General features: G+C 36.6%; 1 protein-coding gene across 6 annotated transcripts in view; it reads right to left on the bottom strand.

Moving 5' to 3' along the window:
* The window catches only part of WDR41 (WD repeat domain 41), a 297,758-nt gene that overhangs the window by 163,393 nt on the left and 112,533 nt on the right, over positions 1-21,832 (bottom strand). The gene's annotated exons all lie outside the window — the stretch shown is intronic.

Genomic DNA, 21,832 nt, shown 5'->3' with positions numbered 1-21,832 from the left:
CCTCCACTTGAAAACATTAAAATGCAGATAAAGTATTAAAATATTAAAATATTCTTGTTAAGGGCATCAAGATATTAAGGAATATTCAGTAATCAAAACTAAGTGGATATGGGAACCCAGAGAGGTGAATGGAACACTAAAACCACCTTTTTTCTTGAGGGTATAGCTAACTAAATGACCCTGAACTTACATTTTTACAGCCTTCCAGGAGTTTAGAGAGAGGAGAAAATGACCTCAGCCTGATCAAATGAAGCAGCAAATGAGGTGATCCCCCCAATAAAAATGGGACCACAAAGTTTTACCTTCTATGCAAAGGTATACTAAAAATAATCCCAATCTCTCTCCCAAGCCCCAAAGGAAAACAACAGGGAAAACTGCCTGACATTAGTGCTAAATAAATGGAGAGTGCAAAAAAAAAATCCTAAATATTAGTGATCACAGCAGCCCTCTCATTGTCTACATCTTGAATTCACACAACCTCAGTGATCTGAAAGCCTCAAGCCAAAAAGTGGTCCCAGTCACACAAGAGAAGCAAATATAAACCCTCTCTGAGTAACTCAACTTTCATCTCAGACCTCAAAGAATCACTCTATTCCAAGAAATATCACACTCATAAAAATTCATAAAACACAAGGAAACAAGGCAATTTGAGTAAAAGCCAGCAGAAATAAGAGAGATAAAATTCATCTAGGAAAACTTTAGATACTGAAAAATAAGTGCTTTAATATATAGTGAAATTTAAAACGAGAAAATAAAGTATAACCAAACAATTTAAAATGAACAAACTATGTAATAATTTAAATGTAAAAATCAACAAGTAAGTTCTATTAACAGATTAAATACAGCTAAAGAGAGAATTAGTTAACTGGAAATGGACTGCAGTAATTTACCAGAATGCAGCCCAGAGACAAAGCAAATATGAAAGAAAGAAACATAACAAATGATGAGAATGAAAGACACAATAGAAGAGATTAAAAATACCTTAGAGGCATACAGCAACATATCTGAACAGGCAGAAGAAAGAAAGTGCAAGCTAGTAGAACAGTTGGAATACTATGGACGGAAAAACAGATAGAGAAAAGAATAGGAAAATTGAGTACAATCTCAGGAATCTGAATGACAGCACAAAGCACACAAACATGTACATGATGGATGTCCCAGAAAGAGAAGAGAAGGGAAAAGGGGCAGAAAGACTATCTGAGGAAATAATGGCCCAAAATTTCCCAACTCTTATGAAAGACACAAATATACACATTCAAGAAATACAACATACTCCAAACGGAATGAATCCTAATAAACCTACTCTAAGACACATACTAATCAGAATATCAAATACCGAAGATAAAGAGAGAATCCTGAAAGCAGCAAGAGAAAAGTTATTCATGACTGTTCTAGTTTGCTAGCTGCCGGAATGCAATATACCAGAAACAGAATGGCTTTTAAAAAGGGGAATTTAATAAGCTGCTAGTTTACAGTTCTAAGGCCAAGAAAATGTCCCAATTAAAACAAGTCTATAGAAACCTCCAATCAAAGGAAAGATCAATCCAGGGAAGATACCTTGGTTCAAGAAGGCCGATGAAGTTCAGGGTTTCTCTCTCAAGTGAGAAGGCACATGGCGAACACAGTCAGGGCTTTTCTCTCAGCTGGAAGGACACATGGCAAACACGACGTCATCTGCTAGCTTTCTCTCCTGGCTTCCGGTTTCATGAAGCTCCCCGGGAGGCATTTTTCTTCTTCATCTCCAAAGGTTGCTAGCTGGTAGACTCTTCTTCTCACGGTTACGTCGTTCTGCTCTGCTCTCTCTGAATCACTTTCATTCTCCAAAATGTTTCCTCTTTTATAGGACTCCAGAAACTTATCAAGACCCACCCAAATGGGTGGAGACATGTCGTCACCTAATACAGTTTAACAACCACTCTTAATTAAATCACATCTCCAGGGAGATGATCTGATTACAGTTTTAAACATACAGTATTGAATAGGAATTATTCTGCCTTTATGAAATGGGATTTAGATTAAAATATGTCTTTTCTAGGGGACATACATCCTTTCAAACCAGCACAATGACATACAAGAGAAATGCAATAAGGCTAAGTGCTGATTTCTCATAAAAACCATGGAGGCAAGAAGGCAGTGGTATGGTATATTTAAGAAACTGAAAAAGAAAAACTGTCAGTCAAAAATTCTTTATCTGTCAAAAAGTATTGGCAAAGTCCCTTGAGGAATGGGAGAAAAAAATGTGACTATAAATTTTACCACTGGGGAACCCCCAATACTGTGTCAAACATTAGGGACACCCAAACCAATAGTACAAGCCCTTGATCTTGAGGCTTGCTCTTGTGAAGCTTATGTATGTAGTAGAGAAGCTTAGCCTATATACAGGTATGCCTAAGAGTTGCTTCTGGAAAAGTGCTTCTGTTGCTCAGATGTGGCCTCTCTCTCTCTCTAAGCCCAACTCTGTAAGTGAAACCGTTGCCCTTCCAACTGCATGGGACATGATATCCAGGGGTGAAAGTCTCCCTAGTGGCATAGGAGGTGACTCCCAGGGATGAGCCTGGCCCTAGCACCAAGGGATCAACAATGCCATCCTGACCAAAAGGGGGAAAAGAAGTGTAACAAATAAGGTTATCAGTGGCTGAGAGTACAAATAGAGTGGAAAGGCTACTCTGGAGGTCACTCTTATGCAAACTTCAGTCAGACATTGCTACTTATTATAGCTTCCCAAACCCCAACCAAAATCATTCCTACCAATCCTGCAGAACACCTAGAGCATTATATAAGGTTCTATCAAGGTTCCATGCACTAGGGTAACTTTCCAGAAACATACAACCTCCAGATGTGTCCCAGAACCAGATAAGTCCTGAAACCTAGAGGGCCCAGCCTCTCCAGAACATCAGCTAGTTCAGTACCCCATCTCATATTATCGACAGCGCCTTCCAATGTGAGAAAGTTAGAATGGGTATAGCCCAAATACCCATAAAGAGTGGGAGAAAGATCAAAGGTTATGGTGGAGTTGGACAGAAAAGGTAGGGGGTTACAAATGAGTATGATTGCTGAATCATTATATTGATATTTCTTTTAGTCTCCAGTATCTTAGAGCGGCTAGAAATAAAAACCTAAAATTGTAGAATTGTAACTCATACCAAACTCTGAAATCTGTTCTACAATTAACTGTTACGATGTACTCTGAAATTTATTGCTTTTTTTGTATATATGTTGTTTTTCATAAAAAAGAAAAAGAATTCTTTATCCAGCAAAACTGTCCTTCAGAACTAAGGGAGAGTTTAAAATATTCAGAGATAAACAAAAATTTATGAATGAGAGAATTTGTCAATAAGAGTCCTACCCTACAAGAAACACTATAGGGAGTTTTGCAGACATAAAGGAAAAACAGGAGAGAGAGGTTTGGAAAGAGTGTAGAAATGAAGATTATCAGTAAGGGTAACTAAAGGGATAAAAAGAGAGACAAAAATACGATATGACATATGAAAACCAAAAGATGAAATGGCTGAAGTATTGCCTATACAGTAATTGAGTGTTAATGGATTAAACATTAATTGTTAATGGATTAAACAATAGAGTATTGAGTGTTAATGGATTAAACACCCCAATCAAAAGACACAGATTGGCAAAAGGGATTTAAAAAGTATGATCCATCTATATGCTATTTACAGGTGACTCACCCAAGCATACAAATAGATTGAAAGTGAAAGTTTGGAAAAAGATATTCCATGCAAACACTAAGCAAAAAGAACTGGAGTAGCTATACTAGTATCAGACGAAACAGACTTTAAAGCAAACCTGTTATAAGAGATAAAGATGGACACTATACATTAATAAAAGGGGTAATCCATGAGGAAGAAACAACAATTTTAAATAGTTATACACCTAATCAGGGTGCCCCTAAATATATGAGGAAAATACTGGTGAAACTGAGGAGAGAAACAGATGTCTCTAAATAATAGTTGGAAACTCCAATATACTCCTCTCATCGAAAGATGGAATATCTAGACAAAGGCTCAATAAGGAAACAGAGAACTTGCATAATATGATAAGACATATACAAAATATTGTACACCAGAACATCAGGATACACATTCTTCTCAAGTGTTCATGGATCATTCTCCAGGATAGACCACATGTTGGGTCACAAAACAAGTCTCAATAAGTTTAAAATGATTGAAAATATACAAAGCACCTACTCTGACCACAATGGAATGAAGCTGGAAATCAGCAACAGGAAGAAAACTGGAAAATTAACAAACATATAGAGGTTAAAAAACACATTCTTAAACAACTGGTGAATCAAAAAATTGCAAGGAAAATCAGTAAATATCTTGAGACAAAAAAATGAGAATAAACACATGAAAACTTATGTGATGTGGTAAAGGCAGTGTTGCAAAGCAAATTTATAGCCCTCATCGCCTACATTAAAAAAGAAGAAAACACTAAAATCAAAGACCTAACTGCATACCTGGAGGAACTAGAAAAAGAACAGCAAACTAAACACATAGCAGAAGGAAAGAAATAAAAATTAGAGCAGAAATGAATGAAAGAGAATAAAAAAATACAGAAAATCGACAAAACCAAAAGTTGGTTTTTGAAATCAATGAAATTGGTAAACCCTTGACTAGACTGAAAAAAGAGGTGAAATAAATAAAATCAGAAATGAAAATACTGAACTCAGAGAAATGGAAGACCATAAGGATATGATGAACAACAATTAAACAACCTAGATGAAATGGACAAATTCACATGAACAACCCATACTGACTCTAGAAGAAATAAAGATCTCAACAGACCAATAATGAGTAAAAACATTGAATCAGTCATCAAAAACCTATCATTAAAGAAAAGTCCAGGACCAGATGGTTTCACAAGTGAATTCTACCAATCATTATAAGAATAAATACCAATCCTGCTAAACTCTTCCAAAAAACTAAAGAGGACAGAAAGCTACATAACTCATTCTATGAAGCCAACATCACCTTAATACCAAAGCCAGATAAAAATACTATAAGAAAAGAAAATTATAGACCAAGTTTTCTTATGAATATAGATGAAAAATCCTCAACAAAATACTTGCAAATCAAATCCAAAAAATATTAAAAGAATTATACACCATAATCAAGTGGGGCATATTCCAAGCATGCAAAGGTAGGTTAACACAAGAAAATCAATTCATGTAATATATCACATTAACAGATCATAGGGGAGACTTCCGGAGAAGATGGCGGCTTAGTAAGACGCGCGGGTCTTAGTTCCTCCTCCAGAAAAGCAACTAAAGAAACAGAAACAATACGAAACAGCTCCCGGAGTCACGACAGAGACCAAAAAGACAGCGTACCCCACTCTGGAACAGCTGAACAGGCAGGGAGAATCCGCTGTGGTGAGATACTCGAGGGGCGCGTGTTTTCCCGGCCGGGGCGGCTGGCGACAGGGGTCCCCTCCACGCACGTGGCTCCCCGGTCTGACTGGGAACGTTGGATAGCGGGGCCCTCCCGTCACGCTTGGCGTTTCGGGCCAGCTGGGCAATTAGGACCGGCACTCTCCCAAGCCGCGGCGGCCAGCGACCCCCGCCTTCACGCTCGGTTTCCCGGGCCGACTGCCGTGCAGACAGACGAGCGCCACGAGCGCCACCTACTGGGCAGGAAAAGAAAAACAGAGCCCAGAGATTTCACAGAAAAACCTTTCAACCAGCTGGGTCCCACACCCAGGGAAATCTGATCAAATGCCCAGACACCAGCAGAAAATAATGGATGACGCTCGGAAAATTGAAGATATGGCCCAGTCAAAGGAACAAACCAATAGTTCAAATGAGATACAGGAGCTGAGACAACTAATGCTGAATATACTAACAGAAATGGAAGAAGTCTTCAAAAACCAAATCAATAAATTGAGGGAGGACATGAAGAAGACATGGGCTGAACAAAAAGAAGGAATAGAAAATCTGAAAAAACAAATCACAGAACTTATGGGAGTGAAGGACAAAGAAGAAAAAATGGAAAAAACAATGGATACCTACAATGGTAGATCTAAAGAGACAGAAGCTACAATTAGTGAACTGGAGGATGGAACATCTGAATTCCAAAAAGAAACAGAAACTATAGGGAAAAGAATGGAAAAACTTGAGCAGGGGATCAGGGAACTGAATGACAATATGAAGCGCACAAATATACGTGTTGTGGGTGTCCCAGAAGGAGAAGAGAAGGGAAAAGGAGGAGAAAAACTAATGGAAGAAATTATCACTGAAAATTTCCCAACTCTTATGAAAGACCTAAATTTGCAGATCCAAGAAGTGCAGCGCACCCCAAAGAGAATAGACCCAAATAGGCGTTCTCCAAGACACTTACTAGTTAGAATGTCAGAGGTCAAAGAGAAAGAGAGGATCTTGAAAGCAGCAAGAGAAAAACAATCTGTCACATACAAGGGAAACCCAATAAGACTATGTGTAGATTTCTCAGCAGAAACCATGGAAGCTAGAAGACAGTGGGATGATATATTTAAATTACTAAAAGAGAAAAACTGCCAACCAAGACTCCTATATCCAGCAAAATTGTCCTTCAAAAATGAAGGAGAAATTAAAACATTTATAGACAAAAAGTCACTGAGAGAATTTGTGACCAAGAGACCAGCTCTGCAAGAAATACTAAAGGGAGCACTAAAGTCAGATACGAAAAGACAGAAAAGAGAGGTGTGGAGTAAAGTGTAGAAAGAAGGAAAATCAGATATGATATATATAATACAAAAGCCAAAATGGTAGAGGAAAATATTATCCAAACAGTAATAATACTAAAAGTTAATGGACTGAATTTCCCAATCAAAAGACGTAGAATGGCAGAATGGATTACGACCCAGCAATACCACTGCTAGGTATCTACTCAAAGGACTTAAGGGCAAAGACACAGACGGACATTTGCACACCAGTGTTTATAGCAGCATTATCTACAATTGCAAAGAGATGGAAACAGCCAAAATGTTCATCAACAGACGAGTGGCTAAACAAACTGTGGCGTATACCTACGATGGAATATTATGCAGCTTTAAGACAGACTAAACTTATGAAGCATGTAGTAACATGGATGGACCTAGAGAACATTATGCTGAGTGAGTCTAGCCCAAAACTAAAGGACAAATACTGTAAGGTCCCACTGATGTGAACCGACATTCGAGAATCAGCTTGGACTATATCATTGGTAACAGAGACCAGCAGGAGTTAGAAACAGGGTAAGATAATGGGTAATTGGAGCTGAAGGGATACAGACTGTGCAACAGGACTAGATACAAAAACTCAAAAATGGACAGCACAATAATACCTAGGTGTAATGTAACTAGGTTGGAACACTGAATGAAGCGGCACCTGAAATATGGTTTTTTGTTTGTTTGTGTGTTGGTATCTTTTGTTTTTGTTTTTTTCTTTTTCCTTTATATATATATATATATGTATTTTATTAGTATTATTATTTTAATTCTCTTCTCTATATTAACATTCTATATCTTTTTCTGCTGTTTTGCTAGTTCTTTTCCTAAAGCGATGCAAATGTACTAAGAAATGATGATCATACATCTATGTGATGATACTAAGAATTACTGAGTGCATTTGTAGAATGGAATGATTTCTAAATGTTACGTTAATTTCTTTTCTTTTTTTTGATTAATAAAAAAAATTTTTTAAAAAAATCACCCTGGTTGGGAAAGAAAAAAAAAAAACAGATCATAGGGGGAAAAAAGCCACATGATCATCTCAATTGACACAGAAAATGCATATGACAATATTCAGCATACTTTCTTGATAAAAACACATAGAAATATATGAATAGAAGGAAATTTCCACAACAGGATAAGAGGCATACATGAAAACTCACAGCTAAATTATACTCAATGGTTAAAGACTGAACACTTTCCCTCTAAGTTCAGAAAAAAGACAAGTATGCCCACTGATACCACTGTTTTTCAACATTGTGCTAGAAGTTCTAGCCAGAGCAGTTAGGGAAGAAAAAGAAATAAAATGCATCTACATGGGAAAGAAGAAGTGAAACTTTCACTGTTTTCAGATGACATGATCCTGTATATAGAAAGTCCCAACAAAGCTATTACAGCTAATAAACAATTTCAGCAAAATGGCAGATACAAAAATCAGTAGTATTTCTATACACTAGTAGTGAGTAATCTAAGGAGGAAGTCAAGAAAAAAATTCCATTTATGATAGCAACTAAAAGAATCAAATATCTAGGATTAATTTAATCAAGGATAAGAAGGACCTGTACATAGAAAACTACAAAACATTGCCAGAAGATATCAAAAGAGCCCTAAATAAATGGAAGTACATCCTGTGATCATGGATTGGTCAGTTCTATGCAGATCGATTTGCAGATTTAATGCAATCCCAATAAGAACTTCAACAGCCTACTTTGAAGTAAGAAAAACCCAATCATCAAACTACTTAGAAAGGTAAGAGACCCCAAATAGCCAAAACATCTTGAAAGAGAAGAGTTAGAGGACTCTCACTTCCTGACTTTAAAGCATATTACAAAGCTACAGCAGTCAAAACAGCATTGTACTGTCATAAAGATAAATATATTGACCAATGGAACTGAATTGAGAGTGCAGAAATACACCCTTACATCTATGGTCAATTGAGTTTTGACAAGGTTGCCAAGTCCATTCAACTGGGACAGGACAGTCTCTTCAACAAATGGTGCCGGGAGAACTGGATATCCACTTACAAAAGGATGAAAAAGGAACACCTTATACAAAAATTAACTCAACATGGATCAAACACCCAAATGTATGATCCAGGACTATAACACTCCTAGAAGAAAATGTAGGGAGGAATCTTCAGACCTTGTGGTAGGTTAATGGTTTCTTAGACTTTATACCCAAAGCACAAGCAATGAAAGAGAAAATAGATAAAATGCTTCAAAATACTTTCGTGCATCGAAAGACGATGTCAAGAAAGTGAAAAGGGAAAAATATTTGGAAAACACTTTCTGATAAGGGTTTAATATCTAGAATATATAAAGTTAACTCAGTTTTAAAATCAGCAAAATCAACTGAGAGCTACTTGTGAGATACAAGGAGAAAACAAAAGTAATAATGCAGACTTATAGTAAACCTTGAAATTCCATTTTACCCAGGCAAACCTGTTTAATGAACAGAAAGCAAGTGGTTATGCAAGATTTACATCTCCTCAGCTATTATGATAACCTCTATGTTGCTGCAAATTGTCTATTACATGTATAACATGTAAATATCTTAGTTAATCCTTAAAAATGGTGATTACTATTTCCATTTTACAGATGAAGAAACAGAGGTTAGAGAAAATCAGTGACTTACCAGCGATTACTCAACTGAAAAGTGGCAGCACTTGAACTCAGATCTCCTCACTCCAGATCTTAGACTCTTGCTATTATGCAGTATGCACCTCTTTTCCTTCACATAATGGAGGTTCCTTGATCACTTGTAAGAATGCCCTTTGTTAACTAGCTTGTCCTTTTGCTTTAAATGAATGAGAAAACAAGGCCATGCTAATTATTTCATTGTGGAAGTCAATTCTATGTCTACATGTCCATGTGTACAGAGCAAGGTAACATGAATACTATGACTATGAATAAGATGTACTCAACTTCCTAATGGTTGGTCTTTGTTTCTCACACCAAAAGGTTACAACCACAAGCTTTAGATTGTTAACTTTTGTCTTCTCCTTATCATACCTGCAATGTGTGATATGACATATCCATGCCATAAGCTTAAATAGATTTTTTAATTAAAAAAAAATCAATGGGCAAAATATTTTAATAGACATTTTTCCAAAGAGGAAATACAAATGGTTAAAACACACATGAAAAGATGCTCAACATCACTAGCTATTAGGGAAATGCAAATCAAAACCACAATGAGATACCATCTGACACCTACTATTGAAAAAACAGAACACTACAAATGCTGGAGAGATGTGGAGAAATATGAACACTCATTCATTTCTGGTGGGAATGTAAAATGGTGCAGCCACTGTGGGAAACAGTTTGGCAGTTCCTCAGGAAGTAAGGCATAGAACTTCCATACAATCCAGCAATCCCTCTACTAGATTTACACCCAGAAGAACTGAAAGCAGGGATGTGAACAGACGTTTGCACACCAATGTTCACAGCAGCATTATTCACAATTGACAAAAGACATAAGTAATCCAAGTGTCCATCAACCTTAAAGGGTAAACAAAATGTGGTGTATAAATACAACAGATTATTAAGCTGTAAGAATGAATGAAGTCCTGATGCATGCAACAACATGGATGAACCTTAAGGACATTATGTCAAGTGAAATAAGCCAGACACAAAAGGACAAATATTGTATGATCACGATATTATTATCTAATTATAATAAGCAAACTCATCGAATTAAAAATCTAGAATATAGATTACCAGGAGATAGAATGAGGGTAGAAATGGGGAGCTTTTGCTTAATCTGTGCAGTATTTTTAATTAGGTTGAACTGTAAATGTTTGGAGCTAGATAGAGGTGATGGTATCAATTATTGTTTAAGTGTGACTAACAGTGCTGAATTATGTGTGTCATCGTGGTTGAAGGGGAAGTTTAGGGTTTAGGGTAGTGTATATCACTAGCTACAGGATAAAACATGGGGCTGTATAACATAGTGAACCTTGTGGAAGATGACCGGGGTTAATAGTACAAAAATAACAATGTACTTTCATGAAGTAGAACAAAAGTACACTACTGTTACCAGGTGCTAACAACAGGGTGGTATACAGAAAAAATACACCTAATGCAAACTATGGACTAGAGTTAACAGTAATAATTTAACATTTTTTCACCTGTGAATAACAAAGGAGTCACACCAAAGCTAAGTGTCAATAATAATGGGATTTAAGGAGTATGGGTTTTTCTTTTTTGGAGTAATGAAAATGTTCTAAATTGATTGTAAAGATAAATACACAACTCTGAGAAATTTACTGAGAGTTATGGATTGTATACTTTGAATGGATTGTATGGTGTGAGAATATGATCTCAATAAAACTGGTTTAAAAAAAAAAAGAAATGGCTGAGAATTTTTCAAAACTGATGACAGACATCAATTCACAGATTTATGAAGCCCAGATTCCCAAGCAGGAATTCCATACCCTGCCATATTAAGCAATGGCAAAAATTATAAATTTTTTTTTCCTTGACATGGGCAGGCTCTGGGAATTGAATCTGGGTCTCCAGTATGGTACATTATATAACATTCTTTTAATGACAAAAATTTCAGAGGTGTATGTATAACTGCCTTTTTTGGAAAACAGTTACCAATAACAAGGAGGTATGAGGAGAGGGAGAGAAGTGGTGTGTTTATAAAAGGGCAACAGGAAGGATCCTTGTGGTGTTGGAACTGTTCAACATTTTGAAGAGTGGTGGTGGATACATGAACATACATAGGTGATAAAAGTTTACAGAACTTAATACACACACACACACACAAACACACAAATACATAGAAATAAAACTGGGGAAATGTGAATAATATCAGTGGATATCAAAATTCTGGTTCTAATATACTATAGTTTTGTAAATTTTATCATTGGAGGAAACTGACCAAACGGCACAGGGATCTCTATTTTTTTCTTACAACTACATGTGAATGTACAATTATCTTTAAAAAAAAAAGATGCTAATTACAGTAGCATCAAAAAATGTAAAGTGTCTAAAACAAATCTAACAAGTAGAGGTTAACATCTTTATATAGAAATTATAAAATCTTATTGAAAGATATTAAAGAACTAAATAGAGATATAGATTGGAATCATCTCTCATGGACTGGAACAATTAAGATCATAAATATGTCAAAATTCAATGTAATTAAATTAAAATGTGGCTTCTTTCTCTAAGCCAACTCTGCAAGGGGAACTCACTGTCCCCCCCCCCCCCCCATGGAACACGACTCCCAGAGGTGTAAATCTCCTTGGCAACCTGGAACGGGACTCCTGGGATGAGCTGGATCCCAGTGTCATGGAACTGAGAAAGGCTTCTTGACCAAAAGGAGGAAGAGAGAAATGAGACAAAATAAAGTTTCAGTGACTGAGAAATTTCAAACAGAGTCAAGAGGTTATCCTGGAGGTTATTCTTATGCATTATACAGATACCCCTTTTAGTTTATGGTGTATGGGAGTGGCTGGAGAGAAGTACCTGAAACTGTTGAACTGTGTTCCAGTAGCCCTGATTCTTGAAAACAACTATATAACCATATAGCTTTTACAGGATGACCATGTGATTGTGAAAACCTTGTGTCTGATGCTCCTTTTATCCAGGGTATAGAAAGATGAGTAAAAAATAAGGAAAATACATACATAATGGATAGGGGTTTAAGGGGTAAAAAAAAAATTGGATAGATTGAAATACTAGAGATCAATGGGAGGGAGGGGTAAGGGGTATGGGATGTGTGAGTTTTTTCTTTTTATTTCTTTTTATGGAGTGATGCAAATGTTCTAAAAATCATAGTGACAAATACACAACCATGTGATGCTATTGCAAGCTATTATTGTACACTATGTATGGACTGCATGTGTGTGAATATTTCTTAATAAAGTTATTTTTTTGGACTTCCTGGAAGATGGCGGCTTAGTAAGACGCGCGGATCTTAGTTTCTTCTCCAGGACACCTACTAGGGGAGTAGAAACGATACAGAAAGCGCCCAAAGCCACAACAGAGATAAAAAAAGACAGCGTACCCCATCCTGGAACGGCTGGCTGGCTGAGAGAAGCAGCTCGGGTGAGATCGCCGAGGCGCGCGGGCCTTACCGGGCAGGGTGGCAAGCGGCCGGAGTTACTCCCTTCCCCCTTCCCGGGCCGGCTGGGAGAATTGCAGAGGCGGTCCCCTGAAACAAAGACGGCTGGCGCCCACACCACGCGCAACCCCCGGACCAACTGAGAGAATTGGATCGGAAACCCCCAGGCCGCGGAGAACGGTGACGGGTGGGGGAGGCCCCTTCCAAACCCGTGACTCCCGGGGAACGTGCACTCTCTCGGGCGGGCCGCTGCCGCTGGCGCCCTCCCGCCACGCTTGTTGCCCAGGGCCGACTAGGAAATTCGGACGGGCTCTTTCCCTGGCTGCGGCGACCAGCAACCCTCCCTGCGTTCGGACCGAGGGCCGGCTCAAGCCGCTTCGGCTAGCGAACCCCCAGGACGGCGAGAGTTTTCCAAAGTTTAAGGTCCCACAGCACCTTTTACTGGTGGGACCCGCAGACAAACGTGTGCCACGAGCGCCACCTACTGGGCAGGATAAGAAAAACAGAACCCAGAGATTTCACAGAAAAATATTACAACCTTGCTGGGTCCAACACCAAGAGAAATCTGAATAAATGCCCAGACGCCAGCAGCAGAAGATAACTGTCCACGCTCAAAAGATTGAGAATATGGCTCAGTCAAAGGAACAAACCAATAGCTCAAATGAGACACAAGAGCTGAGACAACTAATGCTGAATATACGAACAGAAATGGAAAACCTCTTCAAAAATGAAATCGATAAATTGAGGGAGGACATGAAGAGGACATGGGCTGAACATAAAGAAGAAATAGAAAAACTGAAAAAACAAATCGCAGAACTTATGGAAGTGAAGGATAAAGTAGCAAACATAGAAAAAATAATGGATAGCTACAATGATAGATTTAAAGAGACAGAAGATAGAATTAGTGATTTGGAGGATGGAACATCTGAATTCCAAAAAGAAACAGAAACTATAGGGAAAAGAATGGAAAAATCTGAACAGGGTATCAGGGAACTCAAGGACAATATGAACCGCACAAATATACGTGTTGTGGGTGTCCCAGAAGGAGAAGAGAAGGGAAAAGGAGGAGAAAAACTAATGGAAGAAATTATCACTGAAAATTTCCCAACTCTTATGAAAGACCTAAAATTACAGATCCAAGAAGTGCAGCGCACCCCAAAGAGATTAGACCCAAATAGGCGTTCTCCAAGACACTTACTAGTTAGAATGTCAGAGGTCAAAGAGAAAGAGAAGATCTTGAAAGCAGCAAGAGAAAAACAATCCATTACATACAAGGGAAACCCAATAAGATTTTGTGTAGATTTCTCAGCAGAAACCATGGAAGCTAGAAGACAGTGGGATGATATATTTAAAATACTAAAAGAGAAAAACTGCCAACCAAGACTCCTATATCCAGCAAAATTATCCTTCAAAAATGAGGGAGAAATTAAAACATTCTCAGACAAAAAGTCACTGAAAGAATTTGTGACCAAGAGACCAGCTCTGCAAGAAATACTAAAGGGAGCACTAGAGTCAGATACAAAAAGACAGAAGAGAGAGATATGGAAAAGAGTGTAGAAAGAAGGAAAATCAGATATGATATATATAATACAAAAGGCAAAATGGTAGAGGAAAATATTATCCAAACAGTAATAACACTAAATGTCAATGGACTGAATTCCCCAATCAAAAGACATAGATTGGCAGAATGGATTAAAAAACAGGATCCTTCTATATGCTGTCTACAGGAAACACATCTTAGACCCAAAGATAAACATAGGTTGAAAGTGAAAGGTTGGGAAAAGATATTTCATGCAAATAACAACCAGAAAAGAGCAGGAGTGGCTATACTAATATCCAACAAATTAGACTTCAAATGTAAAACAGTTAAAAGAGACAAAGAAGGACACTATATACTAATAAAAGGAACAATTAAACAAGAAGACATAACAATCATAAATATTTACGCACCAAATCAGAATGCCCCAAAATACGTGAGGAATATACTGGAAACATTGAAAAGGGAAATAGACTCATATACCATAATAGTTGGAGACTTCAACTCACCACTCTCATCAAGGGACAGAACATCTAGACAGAGGATCAACAAAGAAATAGAGAATCTGAATATTACTATAAATGAACTAGACTTAATAGACATTTATAGGACATTACATCCCACAACAGCAGGATACACCTTTTTCTCAAGTGCTCATGGATCATTCTCAAAGATAGACCATATGCTGGGTCACAAAGCAAGTCTTAACAAATTTAAAAAGATTGAAATCTTACACAACACTTTCTCGGACCATAAAGGAATGATGTTGGAAATCAATAATAGGCAGAGTGCCAGAAAATTCACAAATACGTGGAGGCTCAACAACACACTCCTAAACAACGACTGGGTCAAAGAAGAAATTGCAAGGGAAATTAGCAAATACCTTGAGGCGAATGAAAATGAAAACACAACATATCAAAACTTATGGGACGCAGCAAAGGCAGTGCTAACAGGGAAATTTATTGCCCTAAATGCCTATATCAGAAAAGAAGAAAAGGCAAAAATTCAGGAATTAACTATCCATTTGGAAGAACTGGAGAAAGAACAGCAAGCTAACCCCAAAGCAAGCAAAAGGAAAGAAATAACAAAGATTAGAGCACAAATAAATGAAATTGAAAACATGAAAACAATAGAGAATATCAATAAGGCCAGAAGTTGGTTCTATGAGAAAATCAATAAGATTGATGGGCCCTTAGCAAGATTGACAAAAAGAAGAAGAGAGAGGATGCAAATAAATAAGATCAGAAATGGAAGAGGAGACATAACTACTGACCTCACAGAAATAAAGGAGGTAATAACAGGATATTATGAACAACTTTACGCTAATAAATACAACAATTTAGAGGAAATGGACGGGTTCCTGGAAAGACATGAACAACCAACTGTGACTCAAGAAGACATAGATGACCTCAACAAACCAATCACAAGTAAAGAAATTGAATTAGTCATTCAAAAGCTTCCTAAAAAGAAAAGTCCAGGACCAGATGGCTTCACATGTGAATTCTACCAAACGTTCCAGAAAGAATTAGTACCAATTCTCTTCAAACTCTTCAAAAAAATCAAAGTGGAGGGAAAACTACCTAATTCATTCTATGAAGCCAACATCACCCTCATACCAAAACCAGGCAAAGATATTACAAAAAAAGAAAACTACAGACCAATCTCTCTAATGAATACAGATGCAAAAATCCTCAATAAAATTCTAGCAAATCGTATCCAACAGCACATTAAAAGAATTATACATCATGACCAAGTAGGATTCATCCCAGGTATGCAAGGATGGTTCAACATAAGAAAATCAATTAATGTAATACACCATATCAACAAATCAAAGCAGAAAAATCACATGATCATCTCAATCGATGCAGAGAAGGCATTCGACAAGATTCAACATCCTTTCCTGTTGAAAACACTTCAAAAGATAGGAATACAAGGGAACTTCCTTAAAATGATAGAGGGAATATATGAAAAACCCACAGCTAATATCATCCTCAATGGGGAAAAATTGAAAACTTTCCCCCTAAGATCAGGAACAAGACAAGGATGTCCACTATCACCACTATTATTCAACATTGTGTTGGAGGTTCTAGCCAGAGCAATTAGACAAGAAAAAGAAATACAAGGCATCAAAATTGGAAAGGAAGAAGTAAAACTATCACTGTTTGCAGACGATATGATACTATACGTCGAAAACCCGGAAAAATCCACAACAAAACTACTAGAGCTAATAAATGAGTACAGCAAAGTAGCAGGTTACAAGATCAACATTCAAAAATCTGTAGCATTTCTATACACTAGTAATGAACAAGCTGAGGGGGAAATCAAGAAACGAATCCCATTTACAATTGCAACTAAAAGAATAAAATACCTAGGAATAAATTTAACTAAAGAGACAAAAAACCTATATAAAGAAAACTACAAAAAACTGCTAAAAGAAATCACAGAAGACCTAAATAGATGGAAGGGCATACCGTGTTCATGGATTGGAAGACTAAATATAGTTAAGATGTCAATCCTACCTAAATTGATTTACAGATTCAATGCAATACCAATCAAAATCCCAACAACTTATTTTTCAGAAATAGAAAAACCAATAAGCAAATTTATCTGGAAGGGCAGGGTGCCCCGAATTGCTAAAAACATCTTGAGGAAAAAAAACGAAGCTGGAGGTCTCACGCTGCCTGACTTTAAGGCATATTATGAAGCCACAGTGGTCAAAACAGCATGGTATTGGCATAAAGATAGATATATCGACCAATGGAATCGAATAGAGTGCTCAGATATAGACCCTCTCATCTATGGACATTTGATCTTTGATAAGGCAGTCAAGCCAACTCACCTGGGACAGAGCAGTCTCTTCAATAAATGGTGCCTAGAGAACTGGATATCCATATGCAAAAGAATGAAAGAAGACCCATCTCTCACACCCTATGCAAAAGTTAACTCAAAATGGATCAAAGATCTAAACATTAGGTCTAAGACCATAAAACAGTTAGAGGAAAATGTTGGGAGATATCTTATGGATCTTACAACTGGAGGCGGTTTTATGGACCTTAAACCTAAAGCAAGAGCACTGAAGAAGGAAATAAATAAATGGGAACTCCTCAAAATTAAACACTTTTGTGCATCAAAGAACTTCATCAAGAAAGTAGAAAGACAGCCTTCACAATGGGAGACAATATTTGGAAATGATATATCAGATAAAGGTCTAGTATCCAGAATTTATAAAGAGATTGTTCATCTCAACAACAAAAAGACAGCCAACCCAATTACAAAATGGGAAAAAGACTTGAACAGACACCTCTCAGAAGAGGAAATACGGATGGCCAAGAGGCACATGAAGAGATGCTCAATGTCCCTGGCCATTAGAGAAATGCAAATCAAAACCACAATGAGATATCATCTCACACCCACCAGAATGGCCATTATCAACAAAACAGAAAATGACAAGTGCTGGAGAGGATGCGGAGAAAGAGGCACCCTTATCCACTGTTGGTGGGAATGTCAAAGGGTGCAACCACTGTGGAAGGCAGTTTGGCGGTTCCTCAAAAAGCTGAATATAGAACTGCCATACGACCCAGCAATACCATTGCTAGGTATCTACTCAAAGGACTTAAGGGCAAAGACACAAACGGACATTTGCACACCAATGTTTATAGCAGCATTATTTACAATTGCAAAGAGATGGAAACAGCCAAAATCTCCATCAACAGAAGAGTGGCTAAACAAACTGTGGTATATACATACGATGGAATATTATGCAGCTTTAAGACAAGATAAACTTATGAACCATGTAATAACATGGATGGACCTAGAGAATATTATGCTGAGTGAATCCAGCCAAAAACTAAAGGACAAATACTGTATGGTCCCACTGATGTGAACGGACATTCGAGAATAAACTTGAAATATGTCATTGGTAACAGAGTTCAGCAGGAGTTAGAAACAGGGTAAGACAATGGGTAATTGAAGCTGAAGGGATACAGACTGTGCAACAGGACTAGATACAAAAACTCAAAAATGGACAGCACAATAATACCTAATTGTAAAGTAATCATGTTAAAACACTGAATGAAGCTGCATCTGAGCTATAGGTTTTTGTTTTGTTTTGTGTTGTTTTGTTTTGATTTTACTATTATTACTTTTATTTTTTTCTCTATATTAACATTCTATATCTTTTTCGGTTATGTTGCTAGTTCTTCTAAACCAATGCAAATGTACTAAGAAATGATGATCATGCATCTATGTGATGATGTTAAGAATTAATGATTGCATGTGTAGAATGGTATGATCTCTAAATGTTGGGTTAATTTCCTTTTTTCCGTTAATTAAAAAAAAAAAAAAAAGAGAAGGGATAATTGGAGATGAAGGGATACAGACTGTACAACGGGACTGGATATAAAAACTCAGAAATGGACAGCACAATACTACCCAATTGTAATGCAATTATGTTAAAACACTGAATGAAGCTGCATGTGAGGTATAGGTTTTTTGTTTTTGTTTTTTTTGTTTTTTTTCTTTCTATTATTGTTTTAATTCTTATTCTGTTGTCTTTTTATTTCTTTTTCTAAATCGATGCAAATGTACTAAGAAATGATGAATATGCAACTATGTGATGTTATTAATAATTACTGATTGTACATGTAGATTGGAATGATTTCTAATTGTTTTGTTAATTCTTTTTTTAATTAATAAAAAAAAAAAGTTATTTTTTTTAAATTCCAATAAAAATCCTAACAAGTCTTCTTTGTGGAAACTGACAAGCTGATTCTAAAATTCATGTGAAAAGAAAAGGACCAAGCATAGTCTAGATGCTTCTAAAGAAGAAAAACAAAGGAAGAGACTCGCCTTACTAGATATCAAATGAATTATAGAGCTAAGACACAGAAATAGACAAAATAACCAACAAAGAGCTCATAACAGAGTTGATTTTTGGGAAAGATGGCATTGCAACTCAGTGGGGAAAAGATGGACTTTTTAATAAATAGCACTGAGATGATTAAAAATCCATGTGAAAAAAATGCAATTGGATTTTATTTTCTGGTTGCCCCATGGAGGGCAAGATCAATTACCCACCCAAAACTGGTTCAGATGTCGATACTGATAACAGCACACATACCCAAGGAGTGTATGAAAATGAGATTATTATTCATGTAATGAGGCTTTCTATGGAAAGCAAAGCACAAGCCAGTCCAAAATAGCTTTAGGAAGGGAGGGGCAAGTGACTTTGATTTTTACTGTGGTTAGAGGGTGGATTCAGGATGAAGATCTCTACTAGTGGGCTAGAGTTTATGTGATTTGAACTTCTCAATTAGCACCAAGGGAGGGGTGACCTAGGTTTTCTTACATCTTTGCCCAGATGCCATGCAAGAAGGAAATTTCGGGGGAGGGGTGGAGTCAGAAAACTCTGCAAGCATCAAAAATGGAGTCACACTCTATTACAGATCCTGTTACACATATAAACAAAGGAAAAAAGTCTTCCTAGATTAAAGAGTTAAATATTAAAGGCAAAACTATAAAACTTTTAAAAGATTATGTTGCAGAATAATTTTATGACCTCAGGGTAGTGAAAGAGTTCCTACAAATAACACATAAAGAAAAGAGTGATAAATTTGACTATATTTAAATTAAGAACATTTATTCACAAAAGACACCATAAAAAGAATAAGTAGATACTGGTTAAATATCATGTCTTATATTCATTGGATTTTCTTGCATGAAATTTTGTTGACCACCAACTAGATTGATTCCTCAGTGGTTGAAACTTTGGCCTTTATAACATTCAAAGTGCTTGAGCATAATAAACAGTCATATGCTTGTTAAAAAAAAAAAAGAATAAGTAGATAAATCACATACTGGGTGAAATTAACTGCCAAAAACTTGGACCCAAAAGATATAGAGAACTACTCTAAATCAATAAGAAAAAGACACACAACACAATAGAAAATGGATGGAATACTTGAACAAGCATTTCACAAAAGAAGAAGCACAAGTAGCCAAAAATAAAAAAGTGAAAGATGCTCACAATGGCACTATTCATAAAAGAGAAAACTGAAAAAAAAAAACCTATATGTTCACCTACAAGAGAATGAATAATTAAATTGTGGCATAGTCATACAATGGAATACTATATAACACTAAAAATTGATTACTTATGGTAGACGCAATAAAGTAACAGGATATATACAGTATAATTCTCTTTATATAAAGGTGAAAGCAAGAAAAATAAATCATACAGTGTTAAGAGAAAAACATGATAAAACAGTGGGTAAAAGCAAGCAAATGAAGACCCCTAGTCAGTATAATGGTCATCTCTAAGTAGGGAGGGAAGGGATAGTCATTTGGAGACTTCAAATGTTCTTCAAAAGCAAAGATAGTAAGTACATAGGTCATTATCAAAATGTTATTCTTCAGACTTTAACATTTTAAATTCATATTTAACTTAAAAATAAAAATTTTAATGGAAAAAATCATGGGTCTTAAATTTCCTTTTTTGTCTAGGAGAAGAAATTTTTCCCTGGTTACATCCTTAATGGATTATGAATTATTTCCTATCAGTGAGTACAAAACTAGGAAAAATAAGAGTAAGAAAACAGAAAATTCATACATAAGTGCTAGACAACAGAAGATAGCCCACCTTTTCCACAAAGGATCTGTGGGAGCACAGCAGATTGGTGCATTCACCAGGAGAGCCTCATTAACCCATGCTGCCTTCCCCAGAGAATCAAGGCCTTACGTATTTTTGCACCAGTAGCCCTTTCAGGGTCAGCTAAGGTCACTTGCTATTTGAAAATGACCTTGGATCACAAGCGGAAGTTTTAAATTTGTTTACTCTGACTACTAAGTATCTTGAGGTATGATGAACAAATCTTCTACACAGAGAAATAAGTTTAGTTCTAGAAAGATGTTCTTTGGCAAAATTCTGTTTACCCTGTTGCATTAAGGTTATTCCACAAACTAGTTTTTCTAGCAACATTCTAATTTCAGCATCTAATCTCAGTTCTTTGTAAACCAATATGCAAGGCACAAACTGCTTAGTAAATTACAAACATGTGGTAAATGTGCTACTTTCAAAATATTGAACTCATTGAGAACTGTTAAACAATTTTCTGTATTTTCCAAATTTTTTATTACACTAGGAGAAAAAAAATCTGACTTTTTAAGTTTAACAAGAAATTTTGGATTGTTTCCCTGGAATTCAAATATACACTGCACTTTTTATAAAAGGGTTTCTGAAAACTGTTGTTACTCTCTTAGGAGAGTCCAAGAATAAATAACAGAGAACATGCACTGAGGTACTCAGTGTAGTACAAATAAAGAGACAGTGGTGGGCAGGGTAGATGGTTAACAACTGACTATGGGTACGGGAGCCCTGACTGGTAACCTTTGTCAGTTGCTGTGTTGTAAATATTCCCACCATGGTCAATTCCAAGCTACCAATTTGATGTCACTGAATGTGGCACTGGGAAGAAAAGCACTGTGGCACACAATCATCTGGTATTTTCACCATATAGATAA

Source organism: Tamandua tetradactyla, chromosome 21 (assembly GCF_023851605.1).
Source record: "Tamandua tetradactyla isolate mTamTet1 chromosome 21, mTamTet1.pri, whole genome shotgun sequence".
In the NCBI taxonomy this organism is placed as follows: domain Eukaryota; kingdom Metazoa; phylum Chordata; class Mammalia; order Pilosa; family Myrmecophagidae; genus Tamandua; species Tamandua tetradactyla.
This window is presented reverse-complemented; position numbering and strand designations above follow the sequence as displayed.